The 21,462-nt window shown below is 37.8% G+C and overlaps 1 long non-coding RNA gene across 1 annotated transcript in view; it reads left to right on the top strand.

Annotated features, from left to right (window-relative positions):
* Nucleotides 1–3,400: 3,400 nt before the first annotated feature.
* The window catches only part of LOC141277055 (uncharacterized), a 145,432-nt gene continuing 127,370 nt past the window's right edge, over nt 3,401–21,462 (top strand). Inside the window, exon 1 of the long non-coding RNA XR_012327726.1 lies at nt 3,401–3,505. This is a non-coding gene — a long non-coding RNA (uncharacterized lncRNA). The remainder of the gene's footprint in view (nt 3,506–21,462) is intronic.

The following is a 21,462-nucleotide window of genomic DNA, read 5'->3' as shown; positions in this document are numbered from 1 at the left end:
TGACGGGTTAAAAGCTAGCAACAGCAAATCTTTGCAGTTTAGTATCTTCCTCCATAGCTACTTCAAGGATCTCAATTCCCGAACTACACTGAGTTCTGAAATGGTGTTCACCGCAGCATTCTTGAAGCTTTCGCATCTTAATTTGAGATCTGACACCTCTTGTTAAGGCAGGGAACTGTTAAAAGTTGTCTTCCTCTTGGCTAACCCCGTTCACCAGCAACCTTAACAGTTAAGTTACTATATAAAAATAGAACCATGCTCCCAAGCATTGGTTGAAACTGTTGTGCTGGGAACCCTTTCCAGAGCATTAGCTCCGTGAGAGAAAAGAGAGGTCCTAACAAGTGGTTTCCATGAACAATAACAGTGTAGTAATGTCCTTCACAGCCTAACCCAAGAGGTCAGGCAACCTTGATCATCCCGACAAGCTTATCAGTATTCACATACAAGGTATATTTAAAATTGATCCCAGACCAAGTATTGCAACCATAATCCTGAAAAATCCCATTATTTAGCACACTGAGTTTCTATGAGAAGCCAAAGCCAGAAATCGTCTCAAAGCAGTGATGGTTCATCATCTTTTGCAAGTGAGAGAAAAACATCAAGAAGGTGGAAAGGAAACTTCTCCCTCCTAAACTCATCAAATCGCTTGATCGCTATCTTCACAGCTTTAACTGACACAATCCAGAGTCCTCAATCTCCTGATTTCCATTTTCAAGATGACTGTCAAGGTCGAGAAGAGCTTTGCCATGGCCCATGAACTCCAGTCCTTCAGTGGGAGCCTCCATCTCCTCTACTGCTTTCTGAACGCACTGCTTGTAGTGCTTGAAGAGGTTGGTCCACGCGGCCTTGGAGCCCTCCCCGTAGAGGAATTTCGCGGCAAACCAACGACTGAAGCATTTGCCTTAGGCGCGCTTCTCGGCGCGACCTCCCGCACGCGGTTCCTGGCGGCGGCGCCCTCGGATGGCGTCACTCTTAGGCGCGTCGCTTTACGAGAGGACGCACTACGCACTACGGAGGCCAAGAAGGAGTAGGAACCATTTAAAGATGCGTAGAGCAGGAGAGAAACCGTAGGGGTGTGCTGTGAGAAAGGATGGAAGAAGGAAGAAGCGCTGCAGTTGAGTTTGAGAGTGTTCTGCCGACTAAGGACGAATCTCATGTGGTAAGAGCACATTTTAGAGGCTCAAATAGATTTTGGGAACACCTGGGGTACATATAAATATTTAGAGCATTTAGAAGGACCTGTAAAGCCCTCTTGTGTGCTCTACCAAAACTTTTTTTTGATTTTTGGATCTAAGATAGGGTGTGTCCTTGTCCTAGGCAAGTCTGAAGTTGGTTTTCAGGCCCCTAAGCTGATAGAATTTTGGTCACCCAAATTTAGTCCTCCCCACCTGCATAACGCCTAGTATCTTCTGATAGCCCTCTGCTTCACACCTGTGTCCATCCCAAAGAAAGGAGGGAAAAAGCAGCTACAAAATTCTGTGATTTGTCAGTGCCTTGTAGTTCCACATATGTTATCTCATTAATCCTCATTTTAGACCTTTGAAAAAATTTTATTTTTTTTTGTTGATGTTGCGGTACGCGGGCCTCTCACTGTTGTGGCCTCTCCCGCTGCGGAGCACAGGCTCCGGACGCGCAAGCTCAGCGGCCATGGCTCACGGGCCCAGGCGCTCCGCGGCATGTGGGATCTTCCCGGACTGGGGCACGAATCCGTGTCCCCTGCATCGGCACGCGGACTCCCAACCACTGCGCCACCAGGGAAGCCCCAAAATTTTGTTCTTTCTAGTATGCCTGTGAAGAAACAGAAATTCAGCAAAACAAAATGCATCACTTACTGCCATACGGTCAGTGGTGGTGATGCTGGGAGTCAACACACACGCTTGACACTAGACTCTAGACACGCACTCTTTCTGTACCACTCATTATGTTCTTCATCATTAGCTTAGATTTTGCCTGGTGCTCTGTCATGCTGCTGCTGCTTCTCCTTTTTTAAAATTTTATTGAAGCATAAATGACCTACAATATTATGTTAGTTTCAGGTGTATAACAAAGGGATTTGGCGATATATATATACGTGTGTGTGTGTGTGTGTATATATGTATACTTTTGCAGATTCTTTTCCATTATAAGTTATCACAAGATATTGAATATAGTTCCCTGTGCTCTACAGTAAATACATTTTATATATCTATGAATATTTTATACATGGTAGTGTGCATCTGTCAATCCCATACTCCTAATTTATCCCTCCCCCTACTGCCATAACCATAAGTTTCTTTCTATGTCTGTGAATTTATTTCTGTCTTACAAATAAGTTCATTTGTATTATTGTTATTTTTTTGGATTCCACATGAAAGTGTTATATAATATTTGTCTTTCTCTGTATGAATTCATTTAGTATGATAATCTCTAGGTCCATCCGTGTTGTTGCAAATGGCAATACTTCATTCTTTTTTATGGCCGAGTAATATTCCATTGTCTGTGTGTGTATGTGTGTGTATATATATATATATATATATATACACTCCACATCTTCTTTATCCATTCATCTGTTGATGGATACCTAGGTTGTCTCCATGTCTTGGCTATTGTATATAGTGGCGCTATTAACACTGGGGTGTATGTTTTTTTTCGAAATAAAGCCTTCATCTTTTCCAGACATATGCCCAGGAGTGGAACTCTTGGATGATATGATAACTCTATTTTTAATTTTTTTAAGAAAGCTCCATGCTGTTCTCCACCAGTTCACATTGCCACCAACAGGGTGGGAGGGTTCCTTTTTCTCCACACGCTCTCCAGCATTTATTATTTGTAAAGTTTTGGATGCTGGCCATTCTTACTGGTTGTCATGCTTCTGATAGAGTTATGAGTCCTGACTCCTCTTCCTCAGTGCATCTCTTTCTGTTGGTTCTTCTGATAAACAAAATCATGCTATGGTATTAGTGGCCATCAATGTCTTTTAACAAAGGCTTATATCTTAACCCTGAAGAGAACCAGTGGCAGAAATATGAAGCTTGTCATCACTCTTTACATTGCCTGTATAGTGCTTGCAGGTAGGAAAATTCAGGTTATATTTTCTTTGAAGAATCTAAGGATATAGCACACTGCAGAGTTATATGTGTATAGCAGACTTGCAAATTGTACTGTTAGGATGAATGAATGAGTTGATAGGCAGCATTCAGCCTCAGCAGAAGGGCAGTTTAAGTGGATTTCCACTTGTGATATCCTTCTTTTTACTCTTTATGAATAGCGATGCTATCTGTACAAATGTACGTTCTAAGTCAAATAGAATATGGTAGTTTGTAAGAAGTCCAATGTGATGAGTGTGTTCAGAGTTTTTTAAACTTTGAGCAGTTTGTAAAGTCATATGTTCTAATTGTGAATAAATTCTTTTTTGTCCCTTAGAGTTCATTTTGAGATTTGAATGAAGATCATAGTGTAAGGTGGTTGCTGAACTCAAGCTGTGTTAAACTGCCTGACTGCCCTGCTTTATTGTTTGTGACTAGAGGTAAGGCTGAGTGATAGTGAAATAAAATATTGGTGAAAATGGCACTGAAAATGTGTTAAAGCAACATATTTTGAAATGTTTGTAGAGCTCTTTGAAGTGAAATGATGGTTTTAAGTGAATTCATAAAGATGTTAGTACATCTTTTTAGTGATAAAATTGCTGTGACAATGGAAATTCCTAACCTCATCCAAGAACGTAGATTAACTATAGGGTTTATTAATTTTCCAATTTAAGTATAATTTAATAATAACAATATAGAAAATATATGCTACAAAACTCAATATTTTTGGTAAATCTCTTTAATATTGGCATGACCTAATAAAGATGCATGAGGCTATTATAAGATTTACACAGTGCTAAATATTTTTAGATTGATTTCAACATGAGAGATTGGAGAACATTCCTTCAGAAGTCTCAGGAGAACCATTTTAGCATATTTCTGATAAAGACCCCCTATGCACTCAATAAACAACCTCACATGTAATATCATTTGAACATTTAATCTAGTAACCTTTTAACCTTCATGAAATGTTAGAACTAGATTTCAAACTTTACTTCGAAAGGAAGTAAAGTGTGTGTGTTTTAATATAATGCTGATCTTAGAGTCTTTCCTTAGAATAACCAGCTCTATTTTCAGTAAAGACAAAAATGTGATAGAAATAAATGGATACATATCTATATATTTAAAATTATTTATACATGAGGTCACTGATCTGTCCATTTTAGAAGAAAATATTATTTTAATGATAGCTTGTATATATTATTTTATATTTATGGAACATGGATGGAGGAATGATACAGGATGGACAGCTAGATGGAGCCGGCTTTCCATAAGTCACAAGCTTTTTCATTGCTAGAAAAGCAAACTCTGATGGTTTAGTGCAGATTCTGTTCTGAAGAGAAAAGTAGAGAGCATTAAGTGCTCTCTCTGGTGGACCAGTAGTGACAGTAAATGGTGAGTCCCATTAAAAACAAAAACAGAGTAAATTGTTGCTTAATTGAATATAACAATGCAAATATTGCCAGGGGGCTTGCTCTCCTACAAGAAGTATTTTGTTAATAAGCATCCAGGATCACAACAGAACCCTAAATATACACCAAACGCTAAATCTTCATTGTGTAATTGCCTTACTACTAGGTAACTAGATTAAGCTAGTGAGATAGTTTGGCTAGAATATCTAGAGATATATACAGCATGCTCAATTTCCTTTATTAAACAAATTTATTTCTGGTTTCTTTCTATTCCATTATAGCAGCTACAAATTTCTTTTTATACATACTGATGGAGAGATTTTTTTTCTGAGTTAAGTTAGACCCCAAACTACTTCATTTAGATTTAAAGAGCAAATGCTTAGCACTGCTTTGCTTTGCTAAAGACCAAACACCTGGTAAAACTCCCTACCTTCTCTCCCTCCACTTGAAAAATTTCAATTACATTGGGTTTCAGGTTCTAGGAATTTTTCACGATTTTCTGCTAAGACCACACTACACTCAACCTCATCTTGTGCTTTCCAGAAGAAGGTCTAAAAGCCGTCTTAGAATTTTCTAGGGAAAAACTCCCAAAGGCATCCTCCCTTTGAGAGAGGGAAAAATGTATTATCCTGGATACTTATTCACATAGTTTTCACACATTTTTTAGGAATGGGGTAGGAAAAAATCCAGAATCAAGGCCACAGAAGTTCACTGGATTTACATGTCCAGTTTATCATAGTGATTTTTTTGAGCCTTCTTGTATTGGGTTTTGTGTACTCTGTCTCGGTTCTGGTCAGTGGACGGTCTGCGAATGATTGGGGGTTCACCTAGAGCCTCTCAGGAGTCTGCATTGTCAATATTATTGATATAATAGTACGAAGACAATATTTGCCTTTTTCACTGTGTTGACATTTGCACTGATGATGTAAAAGCAATGATGGCTAAAAGTACTAGTGCCTCAGCAGAGTTAAAGGCAGGGCATCAGTTGTGACAGAGTCATTGGGTTCTTCACCATCACTAACTCACAGAATGTCTTTGATGAAGCAGTACAAATTACTGACATTATTAAATCTTAACCCTAAGTATATCTCTTTAACATTCTGTTGATAAATAGGAAGTACCCATAAGCCTACCGCTGCTGCAAACTAACGTACTATGCATATCTCAAGAAAATGAACTGGTATGATGCTGTGCCTTGAGAGCTCAACTAGCTCCTTTTTCCATGAAACACAATTTTTACTTGAATGAATGACAGCTAAACCATGGTTATTCAGACTTGAGTTTTTGGTAGACATTTCTTAAAAATAAGCAAAATGAACCTGTCCCTTTAAGGAAAATGACGGTTTTTGTTTCCAATGATCAAATTAAAGCTTGAAAGCAAAACTTAAAATTTTGGAAAACTTGGATATGCCACCATGAACTTAGCTCTTTAGTACATAAAGACTTTCTGATAAGATTGGTGGGACACTAACAAGTGTAATTTTTTGCTGTAAAATGGAATGTGTGAGGTACAATGCACGAGTTTACAAAATCATACAGGAGTGAAAGATTCATTGAAAGGTGACATAGAACAATGTATTTCAGTGTAACACAGTAGCAATCATAGTTGTAAAGTTCATTCATATGGTTTCTGTTTCCATGTGACAACTAGCTTTTAAGAAAATAATACTTGTTGAGTTTTGGTATAGCATTGAAGAAGAATATCCTCAACGACCTGAAAAGGCTTTTTAAACACTTTTCCTTTTTTCTGACTATATATCTGTGTAAGGTCAGATGTTTCTCATATACTTCAACTAAAAAACCTACTGAAACAAATTAACTTCAAAAGTAAGGTATCCAGCTGTCATCCATTAAATTAGACATGAAGATTTAAGTAAAAATGTAGAACAATGTCATTATAATTACTTTTTTTTGTCTTTGAAAATACAGTGTTTATTTTTCAGTAGGTAATAGATTTATACTGTTATTTTAAAATAGGTTAATACACAAATACATTTTTTCTCAGTTTTAATTTCTTTAAAGGTAAATATAATCCACATAAAGACTCTTTGGGCCCTCATAGTTTTTAAGAGTGGAGAGGAATCCTGAGATGAGAACGTCTGAGTACTGCTGTTCTGTCTTCTAACTAGACAGATCTTAATCTCCAGCCTAGATCACTCATGGATGACACAGTGATATGCTGCCCAGATCTCCCCTTCAAGGAAAGACTTACTACCCCAGTTGCTTTGGGAGTGCTGCTGCCAACAGCCTTCAGTCATCTTCAGCTGAGATCAGCTCAGCTGCAGAGAGTCACCTCACTCAAGGTCATGTCCCTTCCCAGGGTGGCCTGCATCTAATGACTGGTGGATGCATGTGTATAGGGGCATGGCCATCTTTGTGCAACTTGGAACAACTCTGACAGTCATTCTAGTACCAGAGCTCCCTGTGGGGTCAGATGAGGTGTCAAATGGCCTGCATCAGTGCTTCTCCCTTTGCCCACTGCTGTGTCCTTTCCCTCCTTTCCTAATGTGTTAATTCCAAGGTCCTTCCTTAATACATATCCTGTACAGTAGACTCTGTCTCAGAGCCTGCTTCCCAGGGAGGTCACCCTGAAACAGCATGGGAGCTTGATAATAGGTTAAAAGTTAATTCTCTTTTCAGCTTTGAGTAACCAGGGCGCCTGAGGTATCACTTTACTCAGGGTCCTAAGCTCCTTATTGACAAGCCACACAAATCCAATGGCCTGTAAAAGGCTTTATGTGGTCTGGAAGGTCCCATAGTGCATATCCACGAGGCCTGGGGCAGCTAGTTCTGGATTTCCTAGGGCTAGTTCAGGAGTGCACAAAGGAAAGCAGGTTTTGGCTTCTGGGAAGCAAAGGTGAAAAATACTGTTGCTCTTTCTACTTGTACGCATCTTCCAAATTTTAAGTGTGTGATAAAAACCCAAGAGATGAATAGGGAAGGGGGTCAAGAGGCTATCTAAGTGTGAGAAAACCAGACCTATCTGTTCATTTAGCCCATCTTCATATTTAATATATACTGGCAGCCAAAGTTGGGTCAGTTTATTGGTGATCTGGATCAATTGTTAATGTTGTCTGAGGTGAATAGATGGTCCCTGGTCTTTCTTTCAGGCCTCACTACCTGGCCTAGAAAACAGAGTTTGGGAGTCAGCCTCAGTTGGATCTGGAGGATTTCAGACTTTAACATTCTAAAGAATGAGGAAGCTTAGTTCTTCTTTCTATAGCCCCATCTACATGATGACATTGATCACAACAGAGTATTTCCAATTTGATTAAGGTTAGCTTTTTTGCTCTGGGTATCAAAAACTGTTTCATAGGTCCTGTATATTTAAAGGGCACCTGAGTTGAAAATGAAATCAAGTTTTGCACTGTGACATTTGAAAATGACCCATCTATATACTGGTGGGCTAAATATTTATCCATTCATTCCACACTCATTCAGCATCTACTGTGTGCCAGGAAGCAGTGTGAGTTCTGGAGGATACATGGATGAATAGGACAGTATTCCTGACTTTAATAAGTCTTTCAAGACATGTTAAAAGATAAACTGAGACCTATTACAATTTTTAAGAGTTTAATTGGGCAAAACCCTAAGTTGAGCAGCACCAAACTAGAAGTGGTTAGGCATGCTCCACCAACAGGAGCTAGAGGCAAGGCTTTTTGTGGAAGCAAAGCAAGGAAATTATTTGACTGGCTAAGGGGTTACTTTGAGAAAGCCTAGTTGACTCTTTATGATTGGTTGTCCTTAGATTTTGATTTCTTAACCTTGAGATGTTACAGGCTTAGGTTTTGGTTTGCTTACGTAGATTGCTAAGGCATTAGAACCACCTCAGTCTAATGGCCTCCTTGTTTCATTAACTTGGCAGACAGATGACATTGGATCTTACTCAGTCCATTTGCGTATTGACGGCACTGTTCTAGGTGCTGGGGAGTCGATGGTGAACAAGATATTTTGTCCTTCTTTGTATATTTTATGGGAGAAAGTGAAAAATTAGGACAGGGAAAAATATACATGTCTCTAAAAATCAATAAAGAATAAATAAGAAAATAGAATATTTGAATAACAATCAGCATGCTTGATCTATTACATATCCAGAACATTAAGAGCATATACATTCTTTTCAAAATACATAGAATATTACAAAAATTCATGGTGTATTAAGTAACAAATAAAAACACAAAAAACCTCCCAAAGCTGAAATGATACTGGTCACAATATTTGTTCATAATGCAAATAATACTAGAAGTAAATAAGAAAAAGATAGTTTTAAGAAACCCTAAAAATTCCTAAATAGGGAAGCAAAACTGTAGTTATAAATGATCTAGAAATAAACAACAGTAAGTGAACTATATATCAAATCTGTAGGAAATTTTATAGACATGTACTTAGGAAAACTGTACTTTAGAAATTTTATAGACATGAATGCATTGATTAGAGTTTGAAATGCATTGATTAAAAGTTTGAGAATAAATAAGCAAGGCATTCAACTCAAGATGTTGGAAAAAGGAAATCAAAGTGTAGAAAAGTATAGTAGAAAAAAATAAAAATTATGCATTTGTCATATAAAGTTAAGCCAAGCACAATAAAAATGGTAAATAAAAAAAACCTAAAATTTTTCTTTGAAATAATCACTAAACTATTAAAAATATTTGGTGAATTTTATCAAGGAATAAAAGGAGAGAATATACAAATCAGGGTTAAAAAATATGACATAAACTACAGATGTGGAGACTTTAAAGTTTTGAGAGAATTCAGTGTACAATGTTATATCGATAAATATGAAAATCTTACAAAATTAGTGGTTTTCATGGGCTGTATATTAAGAATTGCTCAGAGAGAGATTAGAAAATGTAAATAGAATAGAAGAAAATGACAATGTCAGTTTAATGGGTGAGGTCTACCAGTCCTTCAAGAAAAAGATAATTCCAACGTTAAAGAAACCATTACAGAAAAAGTTAAAGATGAAATGCTTTCCACTTTATTCTACAAGGATAACCTTGGTGTCAAAATTAGATAAACATAGCTCCTAAAAGAAAACTGTACAGTTTAACTTATGAACATAGATACCAAAACTTTAAATTTAAAAAGTGCCAAATTAAATTCAGAATGTATTAAAAGAATGTTATCATAACCAATTAGGGTTTATCCTAGGAATGCAAGTATTAGTCACTATTAGAGCTCCGTCAGTGTAATTAATCACAATAATAAATACTTTTATTTATTTACTAACACGTGTTTGTTCAAGAAATATTTCTAAAGCGTCTACAATGCGGAAGACACCATCCTAGGTATTGGGGTAAAAGTGTGAACAAGACAGACAAGATCTCTTGGAGCTTGCATGAGATGAAAGATTTAAAAAATCCACATAATCATCTTAATAGGTGACCAGATATACCTCAGAGATGTGATACAAGTCAATATTCATTCGTGAGAAAACCTTTTAGCAAGGGAAGAAAAGTATCAGTGCAAAGACAGGAATGGATAGAGCAGGCATCATCCTTAGCTGGGAAACACTAGCAACGTTCACTTTAAAATCAGGAAAGGATGTCTGTTCCCTCTCCTTTTTTTTTTTTTTTTTGTAAAATGAAGTTTAGTTAACTTACTATATTACTTTCAAGTGTACAACATAGTGATTCGATATTTTTGTACATTACATAACCATACAAAGTTGTTACATTATTGACTATATTTCTTGTGCTGTACCTTACGCCCCAGTGAATTATTTCTTTTATAACTGGTAGTTTGTACCTCTTAATCCCCTTCACCTATTTTGCCCATACCCATGGCTCCCTCACCTCTGGCAACCACTAGTTTTCTGTATCTATGAATCTATTTCTATTTTGTTATATTTGTTCATTTGTTTTGTGTTTTAGATTCCACATGTAAGTGAAAACATACGGTATTTGTCTTTCTCTGTCTGATTTATTTCATAGCATAATACCCTCTAGATCCATGCATGTTGTTGCAAATGGCAAGATTTCATTCTTTTTTATGGCTGAGTAATACTCCATTGTGTATACCACATCTTCTTTTTCCATTCGTCTATCAGTGAACACTTAGGTTGCTTCTGTATCTTGGCTGTTATAAATAATGCTGCAACAGAATATTGGGGTACATATATCTTTTTGAATTAGTGCTTTCATTTTCTTTGGATAAATACTCTGAAGTGAAATTGCTGGAGGGTATGGTAGTTCTATTTTTAATTTTTTGAGGAACCTCCATACTGTTTTCCATGGTGGCTGCACCACCATTTGCATCTCCACCAACAGTGCACAAGGGTTCCCTTTTCTCCACATCCTTGCCAACACTTTTATTTCTTGTCTTTTTGATGATTGCCATTCTGACTAGTGTTAGATGATACCTTGTTGTGGTTTTGATTTACATTTTCCTAAAAATTAGTGATGTTGGGCATCTTTTCATGTGACTGTTGAGCATCTGTATATATTATTTAGAAAAATGTCTATTCGGGTCCTCTGACCATTTTTAATAGGATTTTGTTTTTGATACTGGGTTGTATGAGTTCTTTATATATTTTGGATATTAATCCTTCACTGGATATATAATTTGCAAAAGCCTTCTCCCATTTAGTAAGTTGCCTTTTTGTTTTGTTTATGGTTTCCTAAACTGTGCAAAAGCTTTTTAGTTTCATGTGTTGCCATTTGTTTATTTTTGCTTTTGTTCCCCTCGCTTGAGGAGACAGACTCAAAAAATATTGCTAAGACCAATGTCAAAAAGTGTACTGCCTATGTTTCTTCTAGGAGTTTTATGGTTTCAGGTCTTACACTTAGCCTACAAGTGACTGTCTTGTAGGCAGCATATAGATGGGTCTTGTTTTTATCCATTAAGCCACCCTGTGTCTCTTGACTGGAGCATTTAGTCCGTTTACCTTTAAAGTGATTATTGACAGGTATGTACTTATTGCCATTTTGTTACTTGTTTTCTGGTTGTTTCTGTAGTTCTCTGTTCCTTTCTTCTTTTAGCATCTTCCCTTGTGGTTTGATAATTTTCTTTAGTGTTTTGTTTGGACTTCTTTCTCTTTATTTTTTGTATATCTATTGTATTTTTTTGTTTTGTGGTTACCTTGGGGTTCATATATATTGACCTACATATATAGCTATTTGTTTTAAGCTAATGGTTGCTTAAATTTGAACACTGAATAAAAGCTGGGTGCAAGCTGGGCAGGGGGCATGCTGGGGCAGTCGTGGTAGGCTAGCTAGAGAACCAGGTGCTTTGCAGTCTGCTGCCTCTGCATTGGGACTTGAAGTATGTGAGTTTGTGGAGCCCTTTGAGAGTGGAGTCTTGGTTTTCTGCAGCCCTCAGTGTCTCCCAGTCATAAGCCCTGCTGGTTTTCAAAACCAGTTATGGTGGTCATGGGGGCCCTACTTCCTGGTGCCAGTCTCTAGGACTTGAGTGCCCAGTGTGGGGCTTGAACCCCTCCCTCCTTAGGGAGGACCTCTAAGTTTGTGATAGCTCCTCCCTTTTGTGGGTTGCTGCACTGGGGGTGTGGGTCTTGATTAGATCACATCTCTGCCCTTCCTAGTTGTCTCAATGTGTTTTTTTCCCCCATTATATTGTTAATTGTAGAATAGCTGTTCTGCTGGTCTTCTGGTTTTTCTCAGAGAGAGTTGTTCTATTTGTTGTAGTTTTTATATGTTTGTGGAAGAAGGTGAGCTCAGGATCTTCCTATTCCACCATCTTGATCCCCTCAGGTCTCACTCTTAATGTTCCAAATTGCTCCTGATGTCTGATCACTTCAAAAAAGAAACAAGATATATGGATATAGATATAGAAATACAGATATATATGAAAGGCAGATTTATAGAGTCTCCATTTGTAGAAGATAAGGATGTTTACACTAAAACCCAGGAGAATTAATTGATAAGCTATTAGAACTAATAAGAGAGTTTAGTATTTTGGCCAAGTAGAAAACCAAAAATATGAATATTGAAAGATTTTCTCTACAACAGCTGTAACCAGTTAGAAAATGCCCTAAGATTAGAGCCTTATAATACCAAGGGATAAACAAAAATAAACATGTAAGACCCATATTGAGAAACTTATAATACCTTACTGAACAATATAAAAATACTAAAAAATGTAAAAAATACTACGTGCTTAGATGAGATGATTCACTAGTGTGAAGACATTAAGTTTTCCTTTAATATATCGATAAATCCATGTAAATTTTAATAAAAATGCCAATTATATTTTTTGATGGAAGTTAATACACTTTTTTTTTTTGGTTTTTTGTTTTTGCGGTACGCGGGTCTCTCACTGTTGTGGCCTCTCCTGTTGCGGAGCACAGGCTCTGGACGCGCAGGCTCAGCGGCCATGGCTCACGGGCCCAGTCGCTCCGTGGCATGTGGGATCTTCCCGGACTGGGGCACGAACCCGTGTCCCACGCATCGGCAGGCGGACGCTCAACCACTGCGCCACCAGGGAAGCCCAATCCACTGTTTTATGTTGAAAAGAAAGTAGAAATAATCAAGAACAGATTGTAAAGAAAATAAAACATCAAAATTAATGAAAAACAAGCAGTGAGGGAACACACCCTATCAGGTATCAAAATATATTGCAGTTGGCTTCCCTAGTTGCACAGTGGTTAAGAATCCACCTGCCAATGCAGGGGATATGGGTTCGAGCCTTGGTCTGGGAAGATGCCACATGCCACTGAACAACTAAGCCCGTGCATCACAACTACTGAGCCTGCTCTCTAGAGCCCCCGAGCCACAACTACTGAAGCCTGTGTGCCTAGAGCCCGTGCTCTGCAACAAGAGAAACCACTGCAATGAGAAGCCCACACACCACAAAGAAGAGCAGCCCCCGCTTGCCACAACTAGAGAAAGCCTGCGTGCAGCAACGAGTACCCAGTGCAGCCAAAAATAAATAAATAAGTAAATCTATAAAAAAACAAAAAAGAAACCCACTTTATTTATTTATAAATTTTTAAATTTAATTTAATTTTTTTTTATACAGCAGATTCTTATTAGTCATCAATTTTACACACATCAGTGTATAAATGTCAATCCCAATCTCCCAATTCATCACACCACCACCACCATCCCCTGCCACTTTCCCCACTTTGGTGTCCATACGTTTGTTCTCTACGTCACTGTCTCAGTTTCTGCCCTGCAGACCGGTTCATCTGTACCATTTTTCTAGGTTCCACATATATGCGTTAATATATGATATTTGTTTTTCTATTTCTGACTTACTTCACTCTGTATGACAGTCTCTAGATCCATCCATGTCTCAACAAATGACCCAATTTCGTTTCTTTTTATGGCTGAGTAATATTCCATTGTATATATGTACCACATCTTCTTTATCCGTTCATCTGTCGATGGGCATTTAGGTTGCTTCCATGTCCTGGCTATTGTAAATAGTGCTGCAGTGAACATTGGGGTGCATGTGTCTTTTTGAATTATGGTTTTCTCTGGGTATATGCCCAGTAGTGGGATTGCTGGATCATATGGTAGTTCTATTTTTAGTTTTTTAAGGAACCTCCATACTGTTCTCCATAGTGGCTGTATCAATTTACATTCCCACCAACAGTGCAAGAGGGAAGAAACCCACTTTAAATTAAAAAATATATATATATTGCTGAGATATAGCAATGAATAAGATGTGATATTGGTGCACATATGTACAATGCAGACTAGAGACTTCAGAAACAGACACAAGCACATGCTGAAATTTAGTAACACAGTGGCATTTCAGATCCTTAAGAAAATGTAAATGTACACTTGTGACATTGTAATATGACATATAAAAATGATCAATGAAACAAAGTAGCCCAGAAACAGATCCATGCATTCCAGTTATCTTTCTGAACTCTCCCTCCCCTCAACCTCTTTTCTGCCTTTCTTTGTTCTTTTCTGTTCCCTGGGAAGCATCATCTGGGATCCTTTTCCAGTTGCACTGGACATTGACAGTGGGAGACCCTAGCAGGGGATGACTGGACAGCAGGAGAAAAAGGTCAGAGTATTTTTTCCCACTTCTTCCTTGCTGCCTCTACTTCCCTGGCAGCAGCTGTGTTCCTCTACAATTTCAGCTCTTCAGGAAGCTTCTCCCACCTTGGTTCCAGCTCTCACTGGATTCCAGTAAGTGTGTTTCCTCTCCTTGATAGTAGATTCCTGGTTTAGTTAATCCCTGGATGCCTTCACATCCCGTGATTCTTACCTTGATCCCACCCCTACCTCTGTAAATATCTTCATTTAAATCATCAATGTGAATCTGTTTTCTCCTGTGATCCTGTCTGATAATGTAAGTGGTACCAGGAATGAGGTAGTCTCATTTCACACCTAATATCTCAGTTATAGAAGTTTTGCTTCTTGTGATTGCAACTTGCGGCTCAACAATTTAGAGCTCTTAGTTGTGAAGGGAGAAGCATTTTCACCATTGAACACGGTGCTGGCTCCAATAATGTGGAAGCTGAGACTACTGCCTCCTTCCTCATGGCGCTAAATACTCAAACAGAGATAGCAGGGCTTGCTGTTCTTGCCAGAGTGATCAACCCTTATTCCTACGAAAATTTAAGTTGCTGTTGTGTAATGAAAAAGAAATAGTATCTCTAAAACTCAGGGCATTCACTAGGGCACCTCTCACCATTAAAGTCTCCAGTGATCAGTCTCAATGAAAAACCGTGACAATCCATTACCGAAAGGGCTCCTAAGGCCTTAGATCCTGGGAGAAAGAAGGGGTTTAGGTTTTATCACTCTGCAGCCAGTGTGACGACAGAGGGAATAGGTGGCAGAGAGAGGAAGTTATGATTGTCAACTTTAACCTGATGACCAGATACAGAGCAGGGACCAAAGAAGCCTTGCATATCTTACATTAAATGATGATTTCTCTTTTACCCCACCTTTTTGTGCTACCTTTTATGAAGAGAACAGGTGGAGGCTAATGTTTTAAGTGAGGTTCCAGGCAGGTGTATATTTGAATAAATACACCCCTTGATGATATTGTACGGGATGGGACTATATGGATTCCCTGTTGGTGGATAAGGTTTTCATCATCTAGCAAAGGGCAAGAATAGGTGCTAAGTGGCAAAAGAGGTGGGCTATGCTGGTGACCCCCCACCCCCATTCTCTAGTCTCCACTCATCTCTACTTCCCCCTGTGCTTTTTAGGAAGCTGAAATCTGCAGATTGCCTTACTGAGCCTCCCTGACCTCTCCCTTCAGTTTTGTTTTGACTGATGAGTGGCACCTGCAGGGAATCAGAAGGTGGGAGGAGATTGGGGACTGCTTCTAGGGCAGCAGCTCTGTTTCTCTACAGCTGTAGCTTCTACTGGGCAGCCTTCCTCCATTACTCCAGATATCAGAGGGATCTAGTAATGCCACACCTCCTCTTTCTCTTTTCTGTGCTTTTCTTGTCAGGGGTAGATAAGACTTCCTGCTGTCACCGGGTGCCTCCACATCTGTGTTCTAACACTGTCCTTTTCTAAGTTGTCTTTTCATTAACAACTCTTTAAACCACCTGACCAAATCCTTTTTCTTGATCCGACCTACACATCGTGCATACATGAAAACTGGATCTATATTTGAGGTAGAAGTAGAAATTAGTGGTGAAAGGATGGATTATTCAGTATAGTTGACCATATATACATGGGTTTTCTCTGGGCTCTCTATTCTGTTCCATTGGTCTATATGTCTGTTTTTATGCCAGTACCATACTATTTTGATCAATATAACTTTGTAGTATAGTTTGAAATCACGAAGTGTGATGTCTTCAGCTTTGTTCTTCCTTCGCAGGATTGCTTTGACTATCTGGGGTCTTTTGTGGTTCCATATGAAATTTAGGATTGTTCTATTTGTGAAAAATGCCATTGGAATTTTGATAGGGATTGCATTGAATCTGTAGATGGTTTTGTGTAGTATGGACATATTAACATTAATTCTTCTGATCTGTGAACATAGGATATCTCTTCATTTGTTTGTGTCTTCAATTTCTTTCATCAACGTCTTATAGTTTTTAGTGTACAGACCTTTTGTCTCCTTGTTTAAATTTATTTCTAAGTATTATTTTGATGCTGTTGTAGATGGGATTATTTTTTAAATTTCTTTTTCAGATAGTTCATTGTTAGTATATGGAAATGCCACTGGTTTTTGTATGTTGATTTTGTATCCTGAAACTTTATTTTATTTTAATTAATTTATTTTTGGCTGCGTTAGGTCTTTGTTGCTGCTTGTGGGCTTTCTCTAGTTGCAGCGAACGGGGGCTACTCTTCATTGCGGTTCACGGGCTTCTCACTGAGGTGGCTTTTCTTGTTGCGGAGCATGGGCTCTAGACACATGGGCTTCAGTAGTTGTGGCATGTGGGCTCAGTAGTTGTGGCTCACAGGCTCTAGAGTGCAGGCTCAGTAGTTGTGGCGCATGGGCTTAGTTGCTCCACGGCATGCGGGATCTTCTTGGACCAGGGCTCGAACCCCTGTCCCCTGCATTGGCAGGCAGATACTTAGCCACTGCGCCACCAGGGAAGCCCCGTATCCTGCAACTTTAGAATGCATTTATTCTTCCAGTTTTTTGGTGGAGTCTTTAGGGTTTTCTGTATATAAGAACATGTCATTTGCAAACAGATAATTTTGCTTCTTTCTTTCCTATTTGGATGCCCTTTTTTCCTTTTTCTTGCCAAGTTGCATTGGCTAGGACTTCCAGTACTATGTTTAATAAGAGTAGTGAGGATGGGCACCCTTGTCTTGTTCCTGATTTTAGAGCAAAAGCTTTCAGCTTTTGCACTGTTGATATTGACATGTTGATGATGTTAGCCATGGGTTTGTCTCTATTATGCTGAGGTTTGTTCTTTCTATACCCAGTTTGTTGAGAACTTTTATCATGAAGGGTGTTGAATTTTGTCACATGCATGTTTTGCATCTATTGAGAGGATCATGTGAGTTTTTTCTCCCTTCTATTAATGTGGTATATCACATTTATTGATTTGTAGATGTTGAACCATCTTTGCAGACCAGAGATAAATCTCAGTTGATCATGGTGTATGATTCTTTTAATGTGCTGTTGAATTCACTTTGCTAGTATTCTGTTGGCAATTTTTGTGTCTGTATTCATCAGAGGTATGGCTTGTAGTTTTCTTTTCCTATACTGTCTTTATCTGGCTTTGGTATCAGGGTAATGCTGGGCTCCTAAAATGAATTTGGGAGCATTCTCTTCTCTTCAATTCTTTATAAAAAATTGAAAAGATTGACATTAGTTCTGTAAATGTTTGGTAGAATTCACCAGTGAAACCATCTGGTCCTGGGCTTTTCTTTGTTCGGAGGTTTTTGATTATTTCTTGAATCTCTTTAGTCATTATTGTTCTGTTTAGGTTTTCTTTTTCTTCATGAATCAGTCTTATTAGGTTGTATATTTCTAGGAATTTATCCATTTCTTCTAGGTTGTCCAGTTTGTTGGTATGTAATTGTTTATAGTAGCTTTTTACGATCCTTTGTTTTTATGTGGTGTGGTGTGAGTTGTAATTGCTCCTATTTCATTTATGATTTTATTTGAGTCCTCTTTTTTTTCTTGGTTAGTATAGCTAAAGGTTTGTTAATTTTTAAAATCTTTTAAAACAACCAACTTTTTGTTCCCATTATCTTTTTATCCTATTGTCTTTGTTCCTATTATCTTTGTTCTATTATGTTTTTTCATATTATTTTTCTAGCCTCTATTTCATTTATCTGTTCTAATCTTTATTATTTCCTTTCTGATAACTTTGGCTTAAATCTTTCTCTTTTTCTGATTCCTTGAAGTGTAAAGTTGATTTACTTATTTGAGATCTTTCTTTTCTCTTAATATAATTCTTTGTCACTATAAATTTCCCTGGTAGAACTGCTTTTTCTTAGCCCAAAGGTTTTTTTTTTCCCCCCCAAAGGTTTTTGTATGTTGTGTTTTCATTTGTCTTAAGATACTTTATGATTTCCCTTCTTATTTATTCTTTGACCCGTTGGTTGTTCAGGAGTGTGTTATTTAATTTCCATGTATTTTTGAATTTTTCCATTTTCCTACTGTTATTGATTTCTAGGTTTATACCACTGTAGTCCAAAAAGATACTTGGTATGATTTCAACCTTCTTAAATTTGTTAAGGCTTGATTTGTGGCCCAGCGTATGATTTATCCTGGAGAATGTTCTGTGTGTGCTTGAGAACAATGTGTATTCTGTTGCTGTTGCAAGGAATGTTCTGTGCATGTCTGTTAGGTCCATTTGGTCTACAGTGTTATTCAGGTCTGCTATTATCTTACTAATTTTCTACCTGAATGATCTATCCCATGCTAAAAGTGGGGTATTGAAGTCCCCTACTATTATTATATTGCTGTCTATTTCTCCCTTCAGTTCTGTTAATATTTCCTTTAAATATTTAGGTGCTCCAATGTTGGGTATATATATATTTACAATTGTTATATCCTCTTGATGAATTGACTCATTTATCATTATATAGTGGCCTTCTTTGTCTGTCATGACCAATTTTGACTGAATGTTTATTTTGTTTGATATAAGTATAGCCATTCCTGCTCTCTTTTGGTTAACATTTGCATGGAACATCTTTTCTTCCCCCAGCTCTTTACTTTCAGCCTATGCATGTTCTTAAAGCTAGTGTATCTTTTATAGGCAGGATGTTGTTGGATCTTGTTTTTCATTCATTCAGCTGCTCTGAGTCTTGTGATTGGAGAAACTAATCGATTTGCATTTAAAGTAATTATTTATAGGTAGGGGTTACTATTGACATTTTGTTAATGGATTCAGGACCATATGAGTACCTGTAATGTGGTCTAGAGGGTGGTCTGTGGGTTCTTTATGACAAAGGGCAAGGTCTTCTCTTGCATGGAATAAATACAGTACTGATGAGTATGGTTGATCAGCTTGCACCTGTTTCCATCACTCCTCACTTCCTCTTTAGGGCTTTGGTGTTGCCCAAGTATCCCAATATGTTGGGAGGACTGGGCTTTGATTGCTGATTTCTATCTACCAGTGGCAAAAGAGCAAGACATCATTCCCCCAAGACAAATGGGGGAAGGAAAGGCAGATCTGAAAGCTTTTTCCCTCTCATTCCCCTACCACTTGGCCTATGTCATTGTCCTACCCCTCCTTACTATAGGTATGCCTGACCGTAGTCCCTAATGGCCTTTCTCTCTTAAGGGGTTTCTTGCTGTTTCTATCTTAGTTTCCCAGATCCATGCTTACCTTTCTCTTCTTTAATTGCCTGAGTAGTTTTCAGGGATAAATGCCTCAGGCAGTGGTGGTTCATCCTCTTAACAGAATCCAAAATTCATTTCTCTCTCCTTTTTAAGACTGTGAGCTTCTTGAAGGCATGATTAGTGAATTATTCATCTCTGCATCTCAGAAAATGAGATAATAACTGGATCTTAATAAAAGTTTGTGGAGTTGTCAAAGCATACTAGTGAGTTATGATAGTCAGGCTGAGGTCCAGCTGGACCATGAGGCCACTCTCATCAGTATGGCTTCCTGTCATTGTGGCCAAAGGAGTCAATGAGATCAGAAATATTAGACCAGTGGTATCAATGTTCATGTACTCCTGAGCAAGAGTGGGATTTTTATGTGACTAAGAACTGCTATTGTAATTATAAATTCAATGATGATATGGATCCTTGAGACGTAGATCTGGAGAACTGCCCAAAAAGAGAACAGAGATTAGCAAAGCACATCGTTCTGTTGCTTATAAAAATAAAGGACAGTCCAATTAAACAGTGCAAAATGTGTAAAGTTCAACAGGTAGGAAATGAATGCATGCAAAAAATCAGTGAAATCCAAGTAAGATCTGTTGATTTCATTGTGTCAATTTCTTGGATTTGATAATGTACTATAGTTATGTAAGAAAGATGTTATCTTTGGGGGAAGCTGGGTGATCAGTACATGTGACCTCTCTTTACTATTTTTGCAATTTTTTATTAGTCTAATTTTCTGAAATAAGAAGTTTTAACAAAAGAGTCAACCCTTTAGACTAAAGCACAGACAAAAGATTTGCAGAATGGTGAAATCGGGGGGCAGTGTGCTTTAAATTTATGGGAAATAAGAGGAAATGTTACTTAGTATTGTGAATGGTAAGTCTGCAAAACTCTTTAGGAGATAGAAGGGGCTGAAAACATAAATAGGTATAAGAAAGGCATAGACAAGTTCACAGGTGATTGATTAATGGTTTACATATAAAGGCACAAGTGCTGTTTGGGCTGTAACTCATAATTCTGTTGATGACATTTAACAATAAAATATGCCACTAGAAGAAAATACTGAGATCAGGTGTCCATTATGGCAATATTATCCAAAATGGAGAAATAAGGTTCAGTGTGGAATGTCCTCTGGAGTCAGGAGTCTGGATTTGAATCCATACGCTGACAGCTACTAAATTATTTCACTTTTCTGAGCTTGGTTCTTTCACTGAAAATGGAGAAAATAGTGGCATCTACATTGTAAGTTTCACATGAAGAGTAAATGAACACACATAAATCAGAGTTTTTCACACTATTATGCTAAAGAACCATTTAAAAAATTTCTAAACTGTCATAGACCAATACTTTTGTAAAATAGAATAAAAATGAATTATGGAAAAATGAAATTAAAAAGACAAACAGCAAGCCTGGGTTTTTTGTTATTAGATCCATAGATATGAAATTACGCTCTCAAATTGCTATGAATTTTAACTCTTAGTCTCAAATTCTGTTCTTAACTTGTTGTGGGCTGGTGACAAATAGACACATATTAGTGGGAAGCACTGAAAAAGAGCGTTTAGCTCAGAACTTGGCTCTGATAATTAAACCTACCAACAATCTCCTTGTAGACTATTTAGACTTAGTCTTGTTGTTTTCCAGTTTCCCCTAAAAACCGAAACAAAGCATATTCTCCCCCTCCTTTGAGTATTTGCTTGTTTTTGATCAAGCCTCATATCCTTAGTTGCTAACATTTCTTTCCCATGGAAGAAAGTCTCACTCTCAGAGGTCAATTCCCTTGTCAGTCTGGCTTTTTCAGTGCCTACAGT

This window comes from Tursiops truncatus, chromosome 18, assembly GCF_011762595.2.
Source record: "Tursiops truncatus isolate mTurTru1 chromosome 18, mTurTru1.mat.Y, whole genome shotgun sequence".
Taxonomy (NCBI): Eukaryota; Metazoa; Chordata; class Mammalia; order Artiodactyla; family Delphinidae; genus Tursiops; species Tursiops truncatus.
Note: the sequence above shows the minus strand (reverse complement) of the source record. Positions and strands in the feature narration are given on the sequence as shown.